General features: G+C 35.7%; 1 long non-coding RNA gene across 1 annotated transcript in view; it reads right to left on the reverse strand.

Moving 5' to 3' along the window:
- LOC107721019 (uncharacterized) overlaps positions 1-19,721 on the reverse strand; it is a 40,082-nt gene extending 20,361 nt beyond the window's left edge. Inside the window, exon 1 of the long non-coding RNA XR_001637669.1 lies at positions 19,630-19,721. This is a non-coding gene — a long non-coding RNA (uncharacterized LOC107721019). The remainder of the gene's footprint in view (positions 1-19,629) is intronic.
- Positions 19,722-23,242: the final 3,521 nt, after the last annotated feature.

A 23,242-nucleotide genomic window follows, 5' to 3' on the forward strand; every position in this document is an offset into this window, starting at 1 on the left:
GAAGTGCACGCTTCAAACAAAACAGTCAATGAAGACGAAGAAGAGAATGATGTGTGCTCCCGGCACCTATTTATACTATAGTCGCACCGGTAGTGACGTCATGGCTGTCGCCGGCCAACGAGTGGGTTTTTTTTCAATGTATGTTTCAGACACGTGTCACGACGAGGCGTCCCCCATAGTGACCCCTAGAGGACGCAGTTCGAAGTTCCCATGAATTTTTTTTTTTATGAATTGGATCTGCACTCGCTCAGATATTGCGTGTACACGCTCAAATGTTGTCCTCGCATCACTAAAGACCAGAAGAGCTTTTTTTTCTAATTCAGGTGAAGAGTAGCCTAGGCTTTTCTTACTAAATGGAAGCAAACTAGTTATAGTCAGCCTTCTCTAGTTATTTATTTAATTATTTAATATTATTTTAGTTAAGTGCTTAAATAGTAAATATGCATTTATTAAATTATTTTATTTAGTGCATTTGTATTTTGTTGTTTTTGTAGGCTATACAATAAAAGCATACCAACCAGAAATAATCACTGAGGGTGCTGAGGGGTGAAACTTTGCAACGTGTGTATGGCCGAAAAACAAAGTTCTACATTTTAAATGGATTATTGCCTAGAAAGCTCGCAAAGTGCGCTCCTTTTTTATTTAAAATCTTTTAATTAGCATTTTCAGTGACAGTTACAGAATGGTACATCATAGAAAGAAAAGTAGTAGACCACAGGAAACTGTCCGTCATTAATCTCTCCCACAAACCGTCCCTCTACCCAAATAACCCCTCTAATGATTCAATTGAGGAAAAAAAACTAATAATTATAATAAATAAAAAGAAAATAAGTAAATAAGAATAAAATAAAATAAATAAACCAGTAATTAAAGAAAATAATAACAATAAACTTTAAATTCCTTCCAAGTCAGTCTTTTAATAGTTAAAAGTTATAGATCGTTACCAGTCGGAGGTGAGCAAGATAAACCTTTAATGTAATTTAAGAAGGGATCCCAAGTCTTGTAAAAGGATTTAAGTGAACCAAAGGGGGAACATCTCAATTTCTCAAGCCTAACACAATAGAAAATGTCCTGTATCCACCTGTCATGAGATGGAGGGGAAGTATGCTTCCACTTAAGTACAATAGCCCGTCTGGCCAAGATTGTAGTGAAAGCAATGACTTTAAGATCTCGGGCCATCAAATCTTGCAAAGGAGAAACCCCAAACAGGGCTAGAAATGGGTCAGGGACAATGTTAATGTTAAGAGCTTTTTTAAGCGTCTCAAATACATAGGACCAAAAGTTTACCAGCTTCGGACATGTCCAAAACATATGCAGATGATTGGCAGAGCGCTCCTTTTTTAACCACTAAAAAACTGTCACTCTTTGTTCATCGCGATCTCACAAAGTTATGTTATGACCAATGAATTTCACAGTGTGCAATTAATATATTATTAACATCGTCGTGTATACACTCTGTATGTTATAATGAAAGGATTCGACAGAACAAAAACTGGTGTGTGTCGCAGCCTTTAGGTAAACCAGCATACATTCATGAGGATGATGAAAGTGTTTTAACTTAAGTAAAGCCTCGAAGTCCCCCTGCCACCCCCCATTTAAAATGCTCTAGACACGCCCTTGCTCCTTTGGTGTTTTATGGAAGTAAGAAAGTCATATATGGGTTTGGAACGAGTAAACGACAGCATTTTCGTTTTTGGGTGAGCTGTCCCTTTAAGATATGCATATGCATACAGTGTATACATTATAGTGACCAGATCCATATGTATATGTCCATGACTAATATATGTCCTAATTTCTGATTAGCATTCATGTTTATATAACAGTGAAAGACAAGACTCATTTGGAGAGGGGAAAGAGAGATATCAGTCTTTAGTACAGCTGCCGTTGAGATTTTCATGTCTTTCTTCTGGCTCAGAGAGGCTGGTCTTTGAAATACTTCAAGGACCTCCTTGCCATTAGTGTACATATCATCATTTCATCTGAACCTATACTGCACTCCATTCAAATTAGGCTTTATTATTAGCTCAGATACATTCATTATTGATCCCAGACAGGAGGAGGTATGACCAACTAGAGGCTCTCGGATCTGTGCAGAGGTGTTGGGAACATGCCAATGTGTGTATAGTAACAGATTTGTTCAGTTGTGTACATAATTACAGCACAGATCATTCTCTTTGTGAATACAGGAGACTTAATCGGCTAAACACATGCATGTTTGAAGAGTGAGAGGGTTTTGTTGTTGTTGCCTTAAAAAGTGTTTTGAACACTTAAGCCACAGTTAAAAATGCATACTTATCTTTGCATTATATATCAAAACAAGTGGGATTTCGTGGCATACGGTAGTATGAAATATTATTACAAATTAAAATAACTGTTTTCTATTTGAATATATTTTAAAATTTAATTTATCCCTGTGTTGACAAGGCTGAATTTTCAGAAGCCATTACTCAAGTCTTCAGCGTCACATGATCCTTCAGAAATCATTCTAATATGCTGATTTGGAAACATTTGTGCTGCTTAATATATTTTGTGGACACTGTTATATATATTTTTTTAGGATTCTTTGATGAATAGAAAGTTCAACAGAACAACATCAATTTGAAATAAAAATCTTCTGTGAAATTTTAAATGTCTGTACAGTCACTTTTAATCAACGCATCCTCAAGTGTATGCAAAAGTGACATTAGTTCTGAAAAAATCTCTAGTATTTTTGCTTTAGAATTTGCTGAAAATGTGATTGTTTTTTAACTTTGATCTGTGTGTAATATATCTTAAAATGCTGCCTACATAGGCAGCAGGTTTTTGAACACACTCTAGCGTTTACAGTGGGTATAGAAAAGAATCACCCCCCTTTAAAATAACCACATTTTGTCACCCATTATCACCCATAGTTGACTGTTTGCTTCAGTTGCACTACCAAGGACTGAAATGCTCCAGGAAAGCTCTTTTCATGCTGAGCTAATCAAAATGACCACAGCTGATCACAGTTGAATGTCAAATGGCTTTGTGTGCCATGAGAAGGTGATTAGCTACATCTGATTGAGTTTACAAGTCATTTTTAGGAGGGGGTTATCCTTTTTCCAACTCAGTGATTCTGTTTTTTTATTCATCCTTTTTCTGACATGTTGGTGTTATATCTTTCACTTGGAAGTTATAAGTTGCACTGAGTAAATACAGCCGGTTAAAACAAAAATTGTGTCCATCTTCATTTCAGGCAGCAAAGCAACAAAAATGTGATTATTATAACGGGGGGTGATTCTTTTCTGTACCCACTGTAGGTGTACAGTAGTGAAACACTTTACAGTGATTGAACTGAATTGAAAACCTGACCTGACCAAGAGAGTTCAGAATATGTGAACTGAATATGTGCATCGCATAGCTCTAACCCAGGGGTGGCGAACGTCGGTCCTGGAGAGCCGCAGGCCTGCAAAGTTTTGCAGAGTTTTGCTTCAACCCTAATCAAACACACCTAATCAAGGTCTGAAGGGTTACTAGAAAGCTACAGGCAGGTGAGTTTTAATTAGGGTTGGAGCTGAACTCTGCAGGGCTTCGGCTCTCCAGGACCGGAGTTCGCCACCCCTGCTCTAACCTATCCTGAATCCATTCAGTCGCTTTTGCACTGATGCGTTAAAATAAATACAAATATAAATATACTAAATTAGGCAGTGAGGATCTGTAGGAGTCCCTCTACCCATTAAACATATTTGCCAAGTATTTGTAGTCACTTCAATACTTTCTGTTCTGCTCATTAAATTTTGTTTCAGGACATGAGCACACTGTTCAACAGAAACACCTGAGATCTTTTTATCAGGTTACACTAAATGAGCAAACACAAGCACCGTGAGCTCAAATGGGGTACACAGAAAGACGCCTGCCACTGTCATCTTCCTCCAATTAAGCCTATTTATTCTGCATGCAGCCTATTTTGGATATGATAAGGCACAGCACGTTCCTGGCTCTCACTGTTCCTTCAAGCATTTCCGATTTATCCGTGTAGGAGCAAGGAGACAAGCGGCACGCATCCATAATTACAAACTGATTCAATCATCATTGTTGTCATTACCATGACTGATACATGCAGGTGATGACAGCACAGCAACGCAGAAGTGTGACACTCAAAGACAATGCGCTCCCTCCCCAAAGTACCTGTGTGTGTAAGAGAGGGCGAGAGATCAGAGTCAAGGAGCCAGATTTAATAAAAGCCATTGTTCTTATTTATTAAGTGTGACCCCAGATGATTCATCTGATCAGATGGTACCATATGAGGGACAGGCATGTCACAGGACTCGCTATATGTGCACCACCTTTTACATGCAAGATAATATGAAACTGAAAATTCTGTCATCTTCATGTCAACCTTCCCATCATTCCAAAGCTGTATAAATTTGTTTGACAGTCTTTTTGTTTTTTTGAAAGTCAGTGGGGTCCATTGTCATTATATAGACAAAACAGTAGACACATTCTTTAAAATACCTGATTTTGTGTTCCACAGAAGAAAGAGTAAATGATGTCAGAAGGTTTATTTTTGGGTCAACTATCCCTTAATATTTACCCTCAGGCCATCCATAATGACTTTGTTTCTTCATGGGAACATGTGGAAAAGTTTAGCATTACATCACCTGCTCATCAATGGATCCTCTGCAGTGAATGGGTGCCGTCAGAATGAGAGTCCAAATACCTGCTAAAATGATCACAGTAATCTACACAACTCCAGTCCATCAATGAATCTCTTAAGTGAAATGCTCATCCTCTATCCATAATATTGCTTTCTCAAGTGAAAAAGTTGTCGCTTATGAATCAGGAGAGAAATATGCACAGATCAGGCACCGTTTACAAGTGAAAACAAATATGTTGGTTGGTTTTTGATGTGAGATGACAAGAGGGGACTTTTTTTTTTTACTGGAGGAAGTGTTATTATGGATTATGGACTTTTGGTATTTTGGCAAGGTACGAAGGTTTAAAGTTAAAACACACAGCAAAAAAAAAAAAACATTTATTACAAACACACAGCTTTTCACTTCACAAGATGTTAATTGATGGACTGGAGTTGTGTGGATTATTTTTGGATTATTGTGTTGTATTTATCAGCAGTTTGGACTCTCATTCTGACGGCACCCATTCACTGAGGATCCACTGGTGAGCAAAGTGATGTAATGCTAAATTTCTCCAAGTCTGTTCAGATGAAGAAACAAACTTATCTACATCTTGGATGGCCTGAAGGTGATTACATTTTAAGCAAATGTTCATTTTTGGGTAAACTATTCCTTTAAGCAGCTCATTTAATTGCAGAACTTTATTACTTAAGGTTAGAGATTAGAACAAACCCCAGAACAGAATGCTTAAGGAATCTCAAAACAGTGCTGCCTTTAATCAGTTATTTAAAGATCAGCAGAGTTGAGAAAGTTCACCAGTGCCATGACCTCTACCAGATTTGATTCATATTTTTCTTTGTTTCTTTCTTTTATTCTATTTAACATTCATTCAACTTATTTTTCCCCCGATCAGACTCACTTGTCTTTCCAAACACGTAGCTCAGGAGCAACATCTCACTCTGTTGCCGGGAGCGACACATTAAAAGCGCACCACTCACAATAGATATTTACCCGCAGACAGCCAAAACGACTTTTATTCACCATAGTAGTTGCTGGCTGTGACTGCTCTAGAGGGGCTTTCATCCTTGTGGAGTTGTGGTAAGCATGAAATCAGAGTGCGACCATCTGTTGCTTAAACATCTGCACGTAGAGAGGAAGAGAACCGGAAACTAAAGCGACACTGAGCATCACAACACAACAAGAATGCTCCATTACAATAAACAAATCGGGTATCATGGTCTGCTTCACAGTCAGCATGACAATCAATTTTTCATTCAAAGATTTTGGACTAAATTGCCAGAGTGAAAGACCCATTTCTGAACTAGACTTTTTGAAATTGTAATTGGTCAATTCATGCATGTGTCATTGCTTTGAAGCAAAAGTTTACATTTTCTGAACTTTTTTGCCACATGTATATATGAAATGCTCATCCTCTATCCATAATATTGCTTTCTCAAGTGAAAAAGTTGTCGCTTATGAATCAGGAGAGAAATATGCACAGATCAGGCACCGTTTACAAGTGAAAACAAATATGTTGGTTGGTTTTTGATGTGAGATGACAAGAGGGGACTTTTTTTTTTTACTGGAGGAAGTGTTATTATGGATTATGGACTTTTGGTATTTTGGCAAGGTACGAAGGTTTAAAGTTAAAACACACAGCAAAAAAAAAAAAACATTTATTACAAACACACAGCTTTTCACTTCACAAGATGTTAATTGATGGACTGGAGTTGTGTGGATTATTTTTGGATTATTGTGTTGTATTTATCAGCAGTTTGGACTCTCATTCTGACGGCACCCATTCACTGAGGATCCACTGGTGAGCAAAGTGATGTAATGCTAAATTTCTCCAAGTCTGTTCAGATGAAGAAACAAACTTATCTACATCTTGGATGGCCTGAAGGTGATTACATTTTAAGCAAATGTTCATTTTTGGGTAAACTATTCCTTTAAGCAGCTCATTTAATTGCAGAACTTTATTATCATTTACACACCCTAATGTCCTTCCAAATCTGTATGGCTGACTTTCTTCAAGTCAGGGGGAGTCTAAAGTTTTTGCAATAATATATTTTGTCTTGCATACATAGTCATACAGGTTTGGAATGACATGAGGGTGAATAAATGATGACAAATGTGGTTTAAACCCTTTTCGATATTATGCATAAATTGATTGAAATTATACAAAATAAATGTAACTATTTTTTTCTCTTTTTCTTTATTGAACCTTTACCTATCCATTTATCTATATTTTTCTTTTTTTATTGTTGTGCTGTATGGAAAGCAATGATGAATTTGAAAATATCTGTATTTGGTGTGACTTTTCCAAACAAATATAGAATGCATCAACTCAGGTGTTGTTTTTTTCTTTGTTTTTCCACCTGAACTGTAAATGTCACATGACTTAAAATGCTATTGACAAGGTCATGACTTTTGAATGAAACTGATGTTTTTTGTATAATTATAACATGTACAATTAGGGCCATTTTAACCAGCTAAACCTTGACTTTCTGATTCAGTTAAGTACGAATAACTAAGCAACCAGTACAGCAGCATCAACCTCTAACGATTTTTGTGAGAACCTTCTTAAGCATGTTAATTGCAGTGAAGTAGGTTCCTAAACAGATTTTTGTACATTTTTATAACTTTAAGTCTTGGCCAATGATCTTTCATAATTAACTGTGTAAATTATTTGAAGGAATTAAAGAGAAAAGAAGTTCAAAGCAGCCATCTTTTCTCCTGCAGTACAGTATACATTCATAACACGTTTTTAGTCCAGTCTGTTGAAATTTAAAAAATAACACATTCACATTTTCCCTCCATTTTGCTATAGGGTGATATGAACCTATATTCTCAGGCGTGATAACAGTAAGAGTGTGGATCACACGTTCAAAAGTGTTTGTAGAGGGAACCAAAAACATCATATCATGTAAGACAGTCCAACTTTTTGACAATTTACTACAATGCCAGAGAATTTCAGAAAAAAAAAGGATTTAACTAGAACTTTGTTGTAATACTAAGAAAAACAACAAACTGTTTAGCTAAAACCTGCTTGCAAGTTGCGTAAAACATTTTCTGCCTCCCCCACCGTCCGTTAATATTCTGTGGCTGCACTTGTCTCTGAAGATTTGCAACTTGGTTTGAGCACATTAAAGCCTCTCTCATCTGAACAGCAGGCAGACGCCAGCTTTTTCATCTTCAATGCAAAGCCGCTCGTTTTTTACAGGATAGGTTCAATGAGTTACATGGGTGACATCAGATGGTATATCTCAGAGATGGATATAGCAGGTTAGAGAAGGCTCCGAAAGCAAGTAAATACTATAATTTCTGGGGGAGTCAGCAGGGGAAGGGAGAAATGAACATTAGAGAAGTGCTTGATTTAGGGCCGTTTCTGTGGAAGATGTCTGTCACCAGAGGACACCAGACTCTGCAGCTGTTTCTGCTCTAGTGGAAGAGACTCTTTACGACTTTTGCTTATCTAACATATTTTAATTGCCATTTTAGGGGGGAAAAAATTGTTTTAAATGGCTTGTGGAAATTCTGAAAATAAACTTGCACAACTAATTTATTTATTTATTATTATTATTTTGTCTACTAAAAATGTCCAACAGTGGACATGCATCACAAGATAATTCTGTATCTTTTTTTTTCCTGAACTGTAATGTAACTGACCCTACAAATGTCAACAACTCAAATGTATTATGCTTGATATTCTGTAATGGAAACTATGGTGATGGAAACATTTTATACAATAAAATATTCTGCTAACAAGTGATATTTCTCCCTAGTAAACATACATACATACAAACAAACAAACAAATTACGAGTGGGAGAATTGACGTAAAAGTATATATAAATGTATAATTTTCACACAATGAAAATTGTAAAGGTTTATTTGTATGATCATATGTGTATTGTAATATTTTTTATGGACTTTCATAATTTAAGATTGAAAGTCTGGGTCTGAGACAAGGTTAAATCATTAAAATAAATATTTGAAAAGTAGACGAATGAATGAAGACATGGAAAAATGTCTAATTTAACAAAAACTAAAAAGTTTAAAAATCTTAAATCAGAGTAAAAAATTTGTAAGGTTTAATAAAGATACCAGTTAACTGAGGATATGCCCAAATATGCATGCATTAATGTATGATCAATTAATTCCAATTTATAGGCATTTGATCATCCATTAGAATCTTAATATGTTGATTACAGCTAAAAATCCCTTCAAAACTCTGCCCTAATGACCTGCACTGTATATATAAATATGCAAATTATGTGATAGAGACATTTATTTTATCATCCAGCCTTTGTGTAGGTCATTGATAAACATGAGATTCCATGGTGGGAAGCCATTTCCCTGGAGAAGAGAGGGTCATGTGCTTGGCAGAAGGACAGAAGGGGTTTAATTCATATCCTTCCAAAACATTTGGACCAGTTCTTCAATAGAAAACCTCAAAAGAACACTCTGAAAGCATTGCAGAGGTCAGATCACACAGACACAGAGTAAAATATTCCCTGAAGAAGCCCATTTGAAGATCTTCCTCATTTTTGCATTCTTTCCGTACAATAGAAATCCATTGAACTAAAATGTTGTGTACACTTGTTGCTGCAAAATTTCTGCTTTTAAATCTTTTCAAAGATCTTTTATGGAGGCTCAATATTAAGTGCTTTTGATCTTTTTATTCTTTCTCATTTTATTCTCTTTTTGTACATTTTTACCACTGTTTGTATCATCGGTTTCAGCTGGAAAGAGTCCTGGTTTGATATTGCGCCAACAATAGAGGCAATTAGCAAAAACCTCCCTCTCCATACAAAGTATATAAACAGAGATGGACCATTAGCTTCTCCAGAAGCTAATATTAACTCTCTGTGGATACACAAACCTGGAAATGAAGGGGTAATGTGTTGTCATGGCACTGTTTACAATGGATTTGCATTGGTGAGAGGTTTGTAATTATGTGGTTTAGCTGCCATCACTGATGTTAATATTAGTTTGAAATGCCTCTGACCTTCGCCCATGGAATCCTCTATTCGCCTACCAAATAGTTTCATGGGTCTGAATATCTGTTTTTAAGTCATTGTTGCCATGGCAATAAGGTAACTTGGGGACAAAGTCCACTACAAGCTGTTTTTCACTAATGACAGACAATAGCATTCAAAGAGGCAAAAGTATATTTCTAAGTTGCATCATTTCAATGTGAGTCCCATAAGCTTATTTAAGGGCCTTTTACATGGTACTCAACCAAGGAAACAAGCTTTGATTGTTGTCTTGAGCGCCAGCACAATGATGTTGCTAGTGACATTGCTTCACCTGCTCAATGCTAGCAAATGAAAATAAGCTGCAATTCTTAATAGGTTGATAACTGTAAGTATTGTATTCTATCTTGCATGTAAATGAATTCACTGACAATAAAATGACATTTATTTCTCTATATGCATATTTCTAATCTCCATACACAGAACTCTAAATAATGAGATAAACATAGAATGTTAAATAAATGGGAATGTTTTTTTTAAATAATAAACAATATAGAATATAATAAAAATGCGCAGAGATACATTGAAAAGAAAAAAAAAGGGATCGGTGGACAAACCAACTGGTGAACTTTTTTTCCTTCAAATGTTTTAAAGTGCAAAATTACAGAACTCTGAACTTGCAGATGGTTCTGTCAGATTTCCTGACCCCAAGATCGCAGCAACTAAAGCAGTGTTCTCTTGGTTAATTTCAAGGCTGTTTTTAAGCATAGGTGATCTTGGTTGTTGTATGGGGCAGCATTAGCTAAGGGGCGCCAATGAGTGGCCCAGCGCCCCGTTACCGTTAACATTAATACACTGAATTTTAGCAAGAATTCACCATGTATTAAGAACATTTAAGTATCTGAATTTTAGCTTAATTAAGATTACATTTTTGAAATTTTGTGTGATCAGAATTACAAATATTTAGTGGACACAAAATTTGTATATATATATTTTTTTTAAATGAATGCGGCTGCCAAATAATGCAAGTGATTGCAACGCTTTGCTGTGGTTTTAAAAAAATCCAGAAAATAGGAAGTGTTACAATCATATTTGGATATAAAATTTAAAGGTTCTAATTTTTGGAATAATCATAAACTTAAAAATATAACTTAGCAAGAGACCATCATGTGTTAAGTACATTTAAGCAGCTAAATATTGGCATAATAAAAATACATTTTTTTTTTTAAATGAGTGTATCAGCAAAATAAAGAAGTGGCAAAGCGTTGGTTGATTGTCATTACAAAAGCGTTGCTGTGGTTTAAAAAAATGTGTTCATATTTGGAAATAAAATCTAAAGGACCTAATATTTTGAATAATCATTTCATTAAACAATAAAATTTAAAAACGATCAAATCAGTGTTTAGAAACATTGCTATTTAATAATGTTTTTCTAGTGAGATATCACCTCAATTCATGTGGAGTTAGGCCTGTCACAATAACAACTTTTTGTTGTGCGATATATTGCCCCTGAGAGTTGAGATAATTACGGGTTAGTTGTCTGAAACATGGCATCTGAGGTTAGAAATGGGAAATTTCAACTTGATTAATCCCACTTCTGATCAGTCTGATTTTGCTTTGCTTAATATGTTGGCTAATTTGATCAAGTTTTGCATTACGGATATAGTGTAATAAGTACAGTATTGATCACATTTAAACTTGTTTTCATTTGTGGTAAGTGGGGAAAAAAGTTGTCTGGTACTGTACCACCCACGAGTGACCTGACAAACTTTATTCTGGCCTCAGAATCTAAAGTGTAGCTTGCACTGCTGTTATACAAAACGACAGAGGATTACTTATACCAGCCGACTGCACATGAATGGCACCTCGGCAGCAAACCTGACTTCACTACCTACTTTAAGGATATGACAGTAAGTCTCGTCCTGACTTATGATGTCAGCCTCTCCTGGGCAGAGTCAGGAGTGATGTTTTATTCATCTGTGTGTAGCATTCAGCAGCGTTGTAGAAGAGTTCTCTAGTAAACACAGATTTAATGGGCCAGGCTCGTTTTTCGCTGTCTGGCAGGAGCAGCAGCGCTAAAGAAAACCATGTATAAGAAATGAGGAACAATGCTAGCCTGGGCTTGAGAACCAGAGATGGGGAACGAGAGGCAACTACAAGAATGTGCTGAAAGAGGAGAGACACACGCCTGGCAGTGTAGCATAGTGTTCTCATCTCTGCAGACATAGCCATACTGCTTCTGAATGCAGTTTGAACATACTAAGTAAGAGTTACTGAGCAGATGTAACATGACAAGTTTTTTTGCTACATAAATAGAAAGTTGCAGGATAGTTCAGAAAATTATGGGCAGTGAACTCCATCTACCAAATAGCCGTCTTTCCAAATGCAAACAAGTACAAATAGGCACTCTCTTGTAAAACTACCTTTTTTGAAACCTGAACACAGTAATGTTATTTTGTTCTTGAATGAATCAGAGTTGTTGAACAAGACTATGACTCATAAACGCAGTTACTTGTTTCACTATAGAATAAATCAGTGTGTCTGAACAAACCGGAAAACTTACTCATAGCACAGTTCCTTCTCTGCAGCTACTGGCATATCGATGTAACATGCACACCACTCAGAGGTCTGAAGAAAGTCTCCCCCTCGTTTACCAACAACATGAAAGTTAAAAGTCAAAAGTCAAACAACAGAATGTATTTAAGACTAAAATGTACCATGACTAAAATGTAGACATTTAAAAATGCAGAAAATGTCTTTTTACTTTACACTTAGTTTTATGTAACTCTTTTATTTTATTTGGTCATTTGTTCCTAGGTCAAAATTTTGTTTCCCTTTTCCAATATTTCTATTCATTTGATGATAAAGCTTTAAAAATATGGTACCTAATCCACTCTCTTATAATATAAATAAAACAGTGTTTTATAATCATGCATAATATTAGCACTTAATTTTGCAGTAGCTTCAAGGGTTCTGTAACTTTCTCAGGAGTTCAGAAAGGCCAGAACTGGAGAGTGCCCTAAAATTAACTTTGACATTTAAACTGATTGTGTGTGTGTGTGTGTTTTTTAATGAGGGTTAATTTAGGAAATGGAAATAATATTTTCAAACTTTTACTTTTATTGAAAATAGAGTTTGTATTACAAAAACCCAGACAAAAATTTGCCTTTTGGGTTGGCCTGCAAAATGTATACTTATACTTAAGTATAAAATGCTAAAATTATATATGCATTGCATATTATATATATATACACACACACACACACACACACACACACACACACAGTCCAAATAAAATTAAGTCTTCAGTAATCAGATGGTGGTTTTTTAATCCTGGTCCTGCTCTGTACACTGCGATGCTGCATGCATGCACATGCAATGACTTTGAATAATCTAAATGATAATTGTACAAGTTAATTTATTTATATGGATAGACAACAAACATGATTTGGAAACTTTCTTGTAGTATTACATATCACCCACACTGAGTGGAAAATGACCTGCACTAAAGTTTTTAGGTGGCTAAAGTACATCACATTGAGTCATGGAGCTCTGCAATCACGAGCTCTGACAAATAAACAGTGGAGGATTTGTGTTCAGGTGGTGAAATCTGAATAAATGGCACAAGCAAGCAGGAAAACGTTGATTACCCCGACAGATTCATATTCATAATGCACCAACCAGCTATTACTCTGTAAAAGTGATCTCAACACATTTCTCCATGGCTGCCCTCATCAGCGAGTTTTCTACGCTGTGTATCAAACGCCAGCACTGTACTCTGCCCACCCGAGCCAGCAGCCACAAAGCTCTACCGGGGCGAGCGGGCCTAGGGTTGAGCAGTGTGCATCACCAGGAACAGGCACCATACATCAGAGGAGCGTAACCTGTCAAGGCGTGAATGGGTTTTGTCATGAATAAATAACTACTGCAAATGTAGCGGCAAGGAGGAGAGCTTTACGCTACTAAGCCTTTTCATCTTCACTGATCCAGGCTTTGGGCCAGACAGAAAATAAACAGAATCTTCTACAAACACAAAATCTCCATCCCAAATGAAAATGCTGTGAGAAGGGATTTTTTTTCTCTTCTGAGATGAGGGACAACTGACACAGAGAGCGTGTGAAGTCTATTTTAACTGACAGTATGCTTGTTTTTGTGTGGTGACAGCCGTCCCCCCTGGGCGAGTACAGCTGACTACAGTTGTGATCATAAAAGAAACATCCATTGGGTGTTTAAACCCAGTGAATGGTTTAATTCCTGAGGCGATACTTTAATTCAGCCAACTATAGTACAGCCATGCTGCATACAGCAGTTTTATATTATGCAGAGTGAGTCTGTGATGAAATTAATTAGCACTGTTGACACTGTACAGCAGATTGTGACCCACAGACGGATGCTTCACCATCCTTTCCAAACAAACAAAAACAAATGAATACAAAAAAAACCTAATTAAATTATACACAAACAACATAAGTAACTGATAATGAAATAATAAAATGAAATAAGGGATAAAGTGGTCAGAGCAGTCACATCACCCTGAGGTGCTTTATTTCACACAGTGAAGTAAAAAAAAAAAATACGGTCACCTAAGGTGTGTCCCATTTTGCAAACTTATGCACTATTCTATGCCGTTTTGTAGTATAAATACTGTGAGTAGTGTGTTTACACTGAAAATTCCACAAAGAAAAATGCCCAGATGAAGCACTTCTTTACCCAAAAAAACGAAGTATGGAATGTTGGACACGTCATGCACTCAAGTGTCGCTGCTTTAATTACAGTATGTAGTGGAGGGGGCTATCAAACTCTGATGATGAATGACAACCCTTACAAAAAAGTAGTATACTTCAAGTTTATTTTAGTAAGTATACTTAAGTAAAGTTCAAGTATATTTTTAAGTATACTTTATGTAGTAAGTATACAAATATCAGTGTACTAGTAGTATACTTGTAAGTGTACTATTTCAATACTCCTTGGGACTAAATTGGCCCACTTTCTAGTATATAAAAGTATACTTTTAAGTATACTTTAAGTATAACAGTAGTAAACTTTGAGTACACAACTAGTTTACATCAAAATGTTTAGTTTGTATTGCAACTATACTAAAAGTGAACTTATAGGTATACTGATAGTTTACTAATTAAATACTTGTAGTAGCGTTTTTAGTACACTTTGAAGTATAGTCTCAGTAAACTACTAGTTTAGTAGTTTTATACTGCAAGTATACTCGTAAGTTTTCTTTAAGTGAACTTTACATCAAATGTATACTACTATGTCCCTATTTAGGTCTTAATTTGTATATATTTTGTTACATGAAATATCTGAACATACAAAACATCAAAAGAACAGTGTATCTGCTTGTAACCAAAAACATTCTATTCTAGCTTCATGCTTTCTTTTTTTAAACACTTGAATGTGGATAAGTTTCATAAATAAAAAATAAAGAAATAAACAACATTTTGAACAAAAGGCTGAAAAAAGACTATGAATTGGATTCAGAATGATAATCAAAATGTAGATAAAGTCGATCAACAAAAATATATTTAGACTTTTTCTAAGTATAAGTCAAGTATACTTAAATGTCATTTTAAGTATATTTCTGAGAAGTACATAAAGCCCATTTCTGAGATTTACATAAAAAGTAGACAAAGTATACTTTCCTATTTTTAGTTTAAAAGAAGTATACTAATAGCACACTTGAATAAACTTCTTTTTCGTAAGGGAAAATAAGCTTATAAATTCATACAATACACGGTTAAGTTTGTAGTACATAAGTTCATAGTGTATAGTGCATAATTTGGGACACAACATTAGTGGTTATTAGAGTAGTAACATAAAATGAAGATAAAACTGAATTAGTTAAAGACTAGGACTCGACAAAGTGGACTCAGAACCAACACTAGCGGTTATTTAAAATCTTTGACTGCAAAACGTTCAATAGAATCATGTAATAAGTAAGGAACAATGTACATGCAGCAGCCTGTTGTTATCGCAAAACCAGTTGTTATCGACAGGTTGACCAGTCTAGTATCATTTTGAAGGTATTTATTTTGTGATAACTAGCTGGATGTACGTTATCCCGCTATCCCCATTATTTGGCTACTTGCCATACAAGTAAATAATTAGACAAAATATTACATTGAGTTAAAATAATTTAGTAGCTCATTACATGCAAAGCTTCTGTAAGGAAAAATAGTTCCAAGCACACAGCTTTGCGCCAAGATGAACATTTAAGGAATAATGTAGAGTCATACAGCCTAGTTCATCTACTTACACTGATCGTGCAATAAGTATCCTTTAAGAAGAACACTACAACAATATTAACGTAGGCTTGCTGTTAAAGTCTGTGTGAACCAGAAGATGCTGTCTGCCCAAGCCGCCAAAATGACATCATTAGAGAAGGAATGTTCATATTTTTATTAAAGATTACCAAAACAAACTTTTTTTTTTTCAGTGGTTTAACTTGCATGGATTAATTGTTCCCCTCAAGACTAACAATGTACGCTAACAAAGTAAATAGTGTACATTTTGTACATTTCATTTAAAATTTTCATTTTAAATACAGTTGATAACTGAGGTGCAAGATCTATGATTGAATAAGACAAGAGAGAATTTGTCTACGGAGTGATAAGTGTTGCCCTCAGACGCCAGTATCGGCAGTCATTACACAGTGTTGCTACTGATGACAGTCATTGTTAGTGAATAACTGACCCCGGAATGTCATTACTGACCAATCAGAATGAAGCATTTCAGAGAAACTAAATGAGTAAAATAACCAGGGTCGTGAGAACAATCTTAAAAGTAGGGGGCATATATCTGTCTAGTTAATGAATATTAATTAGGTGATGTAATGTTATCAGTGGCGCTAAATGATTTGCTGAAATGCAGGTATGGGCACTAGCTATCGAAGATAACCACCAACCACTTGTTCCTTCAGTCCACTGTAGAAGCAATCAGTTGCGTTAATTTCTACAGAAGGGGGACCTGGAACACGATTTTAGTCGCAAACACACCAAAAAAATATATGTCCCCTCACTTTGTGTGCTTTGGCACCAACCCTGGTACAGGCTATTTGGTTTTACAGTTGTTGTTTTTTTTGCAACCTAATGCAATATTTCTTACCTAGGCATTTAAAGATGTGAGTAGAGTGCTGTGGCGACTTATATTCCTTATTTTAAACTTTATCTCACAAATGATTTGTAACATTTTTTTTTTAACCTTGAGGTGGAAAGGGATGTAATAGATCAAGAATCTACTTTCTATATTAAAGAAAAGTAGTGGTTTACTAATGAATACAGTAGTGTTCTCCTTGCTGTGGCCAGGTAGGGAAGCAGTGAATTTAACAGCCCTTACTGTGAGAAGAAAAGTACGAGAGAAAGGAAGGACAGATTCTTCACCACATTGCATGTATTTTTCCTCACTCCCAAAACAACTCCTGCTGCTATCCCATCTGCCTTGGCACTCCTCGACATGGCAGCTGGCACGCAATCCCCACTAATATCAAAATGGCAACAATGGATTCACTACACAGAAGAGAGGCAAACTATAGCTGTCAATAGGGATTTTAACTTATGGACTGTATCACGTCTGTCACAGGCCTTCAAGCCAACCCACTAATTCCACACAGGACAAGAAGTGGTATTGTTTGATGCCAGTGATGGGAAAAAGATGCTGTGTCCCAATGTGCCTACTTATACTACGCCCTTAAAGGGGTCATATGATGCGATTCAAATTTTTCCTTTCTCTTTGGAGTGTTACAAGCTCTTGGTGCATAAAGAAGATCTGTAAAGTTGCAAACACTAAAGTCTCAAAACCAAAGAGATATTCTTTATAAAAGTTAAGAGTTAACCACGCCTACCTAAAACGGCTCGTTCTAACACGCCCCCACATAAACTACCACGTCATACAATTGCGTCTTGGAAGGCTCTGTCACAGTTACACGCACCATGTCACTGTAAACTGGCCAGCCTGTCAATCAACTTGTCACAGTTAACATCCTCCACATTTCATTTCATTTAACTTCCTACCGTATCGGAGAGAAAAGAAGTAGCATGTTGATCTGCCAGCCGTGGGTTTTTATGCAGAGAACTCTGCTCAGATTTTTTGCATGATGCATTTAAAAGTTAATGGCCAAGTTCACATTGTTGTTGCAGATGAAATACAACACAGATAACATTAAATAAATATTTTTTTACCACGTTAAATGTTGATTATTAGTAACCCAAACCCCTTTATCTAAACCTCTCTACATCTCTAGCACATTCGGCATATTTATATTTTTTTTGCGCTTTTTATTCATATTTTTTTTGTAGTTCTGAACCGAATTCTTCGCCAAAGCCAGAAAAATAAAAAAAATAAAAAAATAATGATAATAAATAAAGATTTTTCTGCAGAGGTTAATACATGAAGTAAGCCTACTCTTATTTATTATTATTATTATTATATTTTTATTGCAGAACTTATGAATACATAAAAGAACAGGAAAATGAGACATGGTTGTATCTCCTACAAAAAAAAAATCAAGAAAACAATCATAGTAACAAAAGCAGCGAACTAATATGGGTTTTGCACACATCAAGTAATGGCATTATCTAAAGCTCTTATTGCTTCTGATGTGACAAAACATCAGCGGCAGATCTCTATGCGTACATGATCTAACAAGTGCTGGGTAATCTAAATATTTATCAGCTATTTGATGCTATAGTATTCAGTATATGTGATTTTTTTTCTGTCAGAAGAATCAATTTACTTCCATTTATGTGCACCAATATGAACAGCTATTTTTATTCACATATATTTTTATACAAGCATTTAATAAACTGGAAAAAAGATGGTGTTGGATGTACTTTGAATCTTTAGAAAAAATTTCAATTCACTCAAGAGATGGCTAATAAATCTCACATAATTACAAAGAAACAGGAAGTAACACTGAATTAAATGTGAAATTTTCAAGTAGAAAGACTGAAACTATTTTCTTGTAAAATATACTCCAATAATTGTTTTATTTACAACTTTTTTTACAGCGTACATAAAAAAATGTCACTAAGAAATTTTTGTGGATATTTTTGACAAACAATTCTAATAAAATTTAAAACGATCCACTGAAACAAAGTTTGAAGTGATTTAAAAACATGAAATGATCCTACCATTTCTAGTGCCATTTTGCAATTATCAGAATGTTATATTGCTTTCATACTCACAAAACAATATCACAAAACAGTTTAAAATATTGTAGAAATACAACAAAGGTCCATTTTCAGTAGTGTACTCTCCATTTTACGCAACAAGCAATCCAGGAGAGAGCTGTAACTGCCCACTTACAATCCCATGCATCCCCATTTAAAGGCCTAGTAAAGAAATAACAGAGCTCTTGTCTGTTTCTTAACTAGATGTTCAATTATTCCTTCATAAAGCTCAAATGTTCCCAACTAAATTTTTATGAGAACCATACTTCATGTACCTACAAACCTTACATTGCCAGGGGCAGAAGTTAAACCAGAGTCCGGGTGGATCCATAAAATTATTTTGGGCTTGTGTGATTACTGTTGGTACAAATGTAAGTTTCATTGGATTTATGGAGCCATTTCCCTGGAGTGTTCATTTCAGCCTATACATAAATCTCCTAGATGACCAGCTCTTGGAAAGCTCCTGAGGACCTGCGTGACTGTTATAGACTGATGCAAAAGTATGACAATATGACAACATACTATAACAATATTATGGTGGGTGCATTTATCGACTCAAACTGCATTACGTCAGCGACAGCTATAGATCTGCAAAACACAGCACATTGCAGTGTCTGCACATCATTGTAATGCTGTCTGTGTTTATTATGTGCGACACTATTTCAGGTTTACAATCACACACTCGCATCCACATGCATGCACACACCTCACCTCTCATTTCCCATCCCAGTAATTAGTTCATTAATCACATTAATGGAACGACCCAAACCCCAAAAAATTCTCCTTTACCAGCTTCACCCATAATGCCCCTTTATGCACAGAAGAGGGCGGCACTCTTCAGCTCAGTGGAGGGGAGGTGGGACACTCAATCTATCAATTACCTTATCGAGGATTCTTGCTCCACTGGCGCTGCACCAGGACATTTCCCACAGGACACGTTTTGTGAAAGTATTTCATTAAACAGCAATCCGACAGCACTCTGTGACAAGGAAATGAAAATAAATTGCCATTAGTAAGAAATGTGTGATTTGTTAGAACATATCCAAAATGTACATGGGCGTTTCTGCTTGGTAAACTTTTTGGGAAATAATCATTATATTTTAAAAGCTTTATTCTTCTTGGCTGCAGTACAAAGTTTGTAACCAGCCATGTAATGTTAAAACGACAGCTTGAAAGCTAAGAAGCAGCCTCTGTAACAGTCACTAAGTAATTACTTATTCAAAAGAAGTACCTACACAGAGTTTGTGATTTCTCACAGAGTTTGTGATTTCAGACACAGCCCTACTGCTTTATGAATAGGCTACTCTGAATTCTGACAAACTTCACATACTGTTTTTCACCTATTATATAGTAGAAGTATGCAATTTCGGATGCAGCTATAACGTTACTTAAAGTTTCTATTGAAGAGAAGCTCTGTTTGAGTAACTAAGTGCTACGGCAAGTCGAGATGTCCAGTTCACGTGTATAACACACTAGAGGAAGACAAAACTGCTGTAAACCATTAACCCAACACTACATACACACAAAGATAAATAATAATAATTACATGGCTTTGGTTTTAACCTGGTGGGTTATAGGCAGCTGATTATGTAGGTAAATTAGGGCTGTCATTTTAACGCATTAACTTAATTAGTTACAAAAAAATAACGCGATTAAAATATTTTAACGCGGTTAACGCACTGGCCCCGCCCCAGACCTGTACATCATCTTACATTTCATACAGTTGATGGTTGACAAATATGATGCAGGGCAACACAACTCCATAAATGCAGTTATGCCCTAAAATTCAAGATATTGGAGTTTAAATGCGATTCTATACAACAGTTCAGTAAGAAGTTGATATTGTGTTATATTTTAAACACAATATTATGTGTTTTTGCTCAATTTTGCAAAGAATATATTACCTTTAAAGCCACAGCAGAATTGTTGCGCGTCTCCGAGCAACACAGCAATGTTTAGTTTCTGAATGAATCCGCGTTTTGAACGAATCGAGTGAACCAATGATTCAAAGCCCATTCATAAAGAGAGCCGTTTACTTCATTACTGAATGAATCAGTCATTGGACATTTACCGCCACCTCCTGGCAGATTTAGTTTCTTATTTAGAGTATCATTTAATTAATACTAATATTAATAATAATAATAACAATAACAATAATAAAAACATTAAAGGGCACAGAATTTTTTTAAAATTCTGTCATCATTTACTCACTCTCATGTCGTTTCAAACCTTTCTTTTGTGGAACATAAAGGAAGGTATTTTGATGACTGTTGGTACAAAGTTGTTTTGGTTACCAATGACTTTCATTGTATGAACAAACAATACTGAGATGTTTCTCAAATTATCTTCTTTTATGTTCCATAGTTTATGTTAGGCCGTTGTAGCCTAAATGTTTATGTGCAATACATTTTTTTGTTGAATCAAATAAAATATTTCTAAAGCTACAATTTGTAATGTCTACTTGATACTTTCTCATTTAACAAAAATATCTTTAAATAACCTTTTGTGGGTATTTTCACAGTCAAATGTATTTTGCGATTAATTAGATTAATTAAAAAATTGTAATCGACTGACAGCCCTAATGTAGCATCTAACCCTGATTGTAAACCTGACCCAGGAACATGTTGTACTTGGTGAAATCACGTTCACCACATGTGAGCACTGGTGAATGTTATTTTAACCAAGTACATCATGTTTCTGGATCAACATCCTTGTTGATCCTGGAACAACATACCAGTCAACCAATCAGAATTGAGGGATAGGTTTTCAAGAAATGTCAGTTTTAGGCTTACAATCAGGGTTAGATGCTTCTACACCCTTGTTATTCACCTATCATTTCCCTCTGATTTTAGGAATAAATTATGGATAGGGTTAGGTTTAGTTAACATGTCTTACTTGGCAAAATCACATCGACCTGTGAGCACTATCACACTAGCAGTGCGATATGGTTGTATATGAGCACGGCTGTGATTTGGCCATAGGCAATCACAGCGTGCTCATATACAGACATATCGCAGGCTACAAGTGTGATATTGCGTTTATACAACAGTTCGACGGCACAAGTGTGTAAATAAAAAAAGAGAGAGACAACAACGGAGTGTCTTTAAAAACCATCTTTGTGCAGAACTACTTCCTTCCGCCACAGATTCAAATCGGCAGTTTAACAGCTGAGCTCAAGATCCGTTACTAATTCGAATACTTCACTTTAGAACTAGTAACGAAGGAATGTTGAGTTGCTTCATTAAAAGCTTATGCACTGTATTAAAAGCTCACTGTATTATGTAGAGTAGAGTATTATGAGAGAGAGATGGACTGAGCCAGTGTGATTACCTGCATCAGATACAGCATTCATTCTTCAGCTCAATCTCATATTCACAATAAAACATGAGTTTAAATGTCTGCTGAGGAAAGCGATATCTTTGTCGTACTGTCCTTTCATCTGTTTAGATGATTTCCGATGACAGCGCTGCTCAGTGCATTTGTTTGCTCCATCTTACAAAGTGATGTTGAAAGTAAAAATAACTTCCTTACAACCCTGTTTCAGTCACTTTCAATATAAAAGTCTTAACTGCGGACACACTCATAAAAAGAGTCTCGTCGCCATCTAATGGCAGAATAATGTAACTAAAATCACCATCACGAACACAATATTATTTACTGTACAATAATATTTAATAAACAACAACAACAACAGCCATCATAAAAATGGCAAGGCAATTCAGTCAAGATAGTCAAATTATCCATAAGAAACCGTTTTACATGAATGAATGAAGTTTGAGGTTGCGGTGGTTATGTTTGGGTTGCAAATTGTGGGTACACCAAATTTCTTTTATGAATATGGTGCATTTCGAGGTGTTTATATCCAAACAAACAATATTCGTAGATTCTCTCTACCCCTGTATTGTTCTGTGCATACACAGCATCATGCAGCCGTGAAGATTTGTGGCCGGTTGCATAAACTGCTAGTCTTAAAAGTAATACACCTAGTTTTTTCTGCAGGACTGGTCATACCTTTTTAAGGTCAGTTACATAAAAACTTAGATTGGTCTAATTTGAATCTAAAAAAAATAAGACTGATAACCACTTGGTTTACTGCTAGTAAGTCAAACTAGTCACATTCTTATCGTGCTGACTATGTTTATACAACTGGCCCATGATCAGAGGCGCCAATGCCGCTGGTTCCGTGGCTTGCAGTTTGTATATTAGTTAATATCGCAATGATTTTTAAAATTATTTTTAAAGTTTAATTACAATTTTTACAAAGTCATTGTGGGGGCACACTGGGAGGTCAATCAGTTTTCCCCTGTCTATGCTACTGTATATATTAAAATCGTTTAATGCAAAGCTGAATTCACAGTAAAGCAATGCAACTGATTCTGGCAGGTCACACGACAATGACAACATTCATACTACAGTATATAGAACATACTTTTTTTTTACGGTTGGTAATTACAAAAGTACCACCTACTCAGAGAGTATGCGATTTCAGACACA

The sequence above is a fragment of the Sinocyclocheilus rhinocerous genome, unplaced genomic scaffold (genome assembly GCF_001515625.1).
Source record: "Sinocyclocheilus rhinocerous isolate Xijiao unplaced genomic scaffold, SAMN03320098_v1.1 scaffold1202, whole genome shotgun sequence".
In the NCBI taxonomy this organism is placed as follows: Eukaryota; Metazoa; Chordata; class Actinopteri; order Cypriniformes; family Cyprinidae; genus Sinocyclocheilus; species Sinocyclocheilus rhinocerous.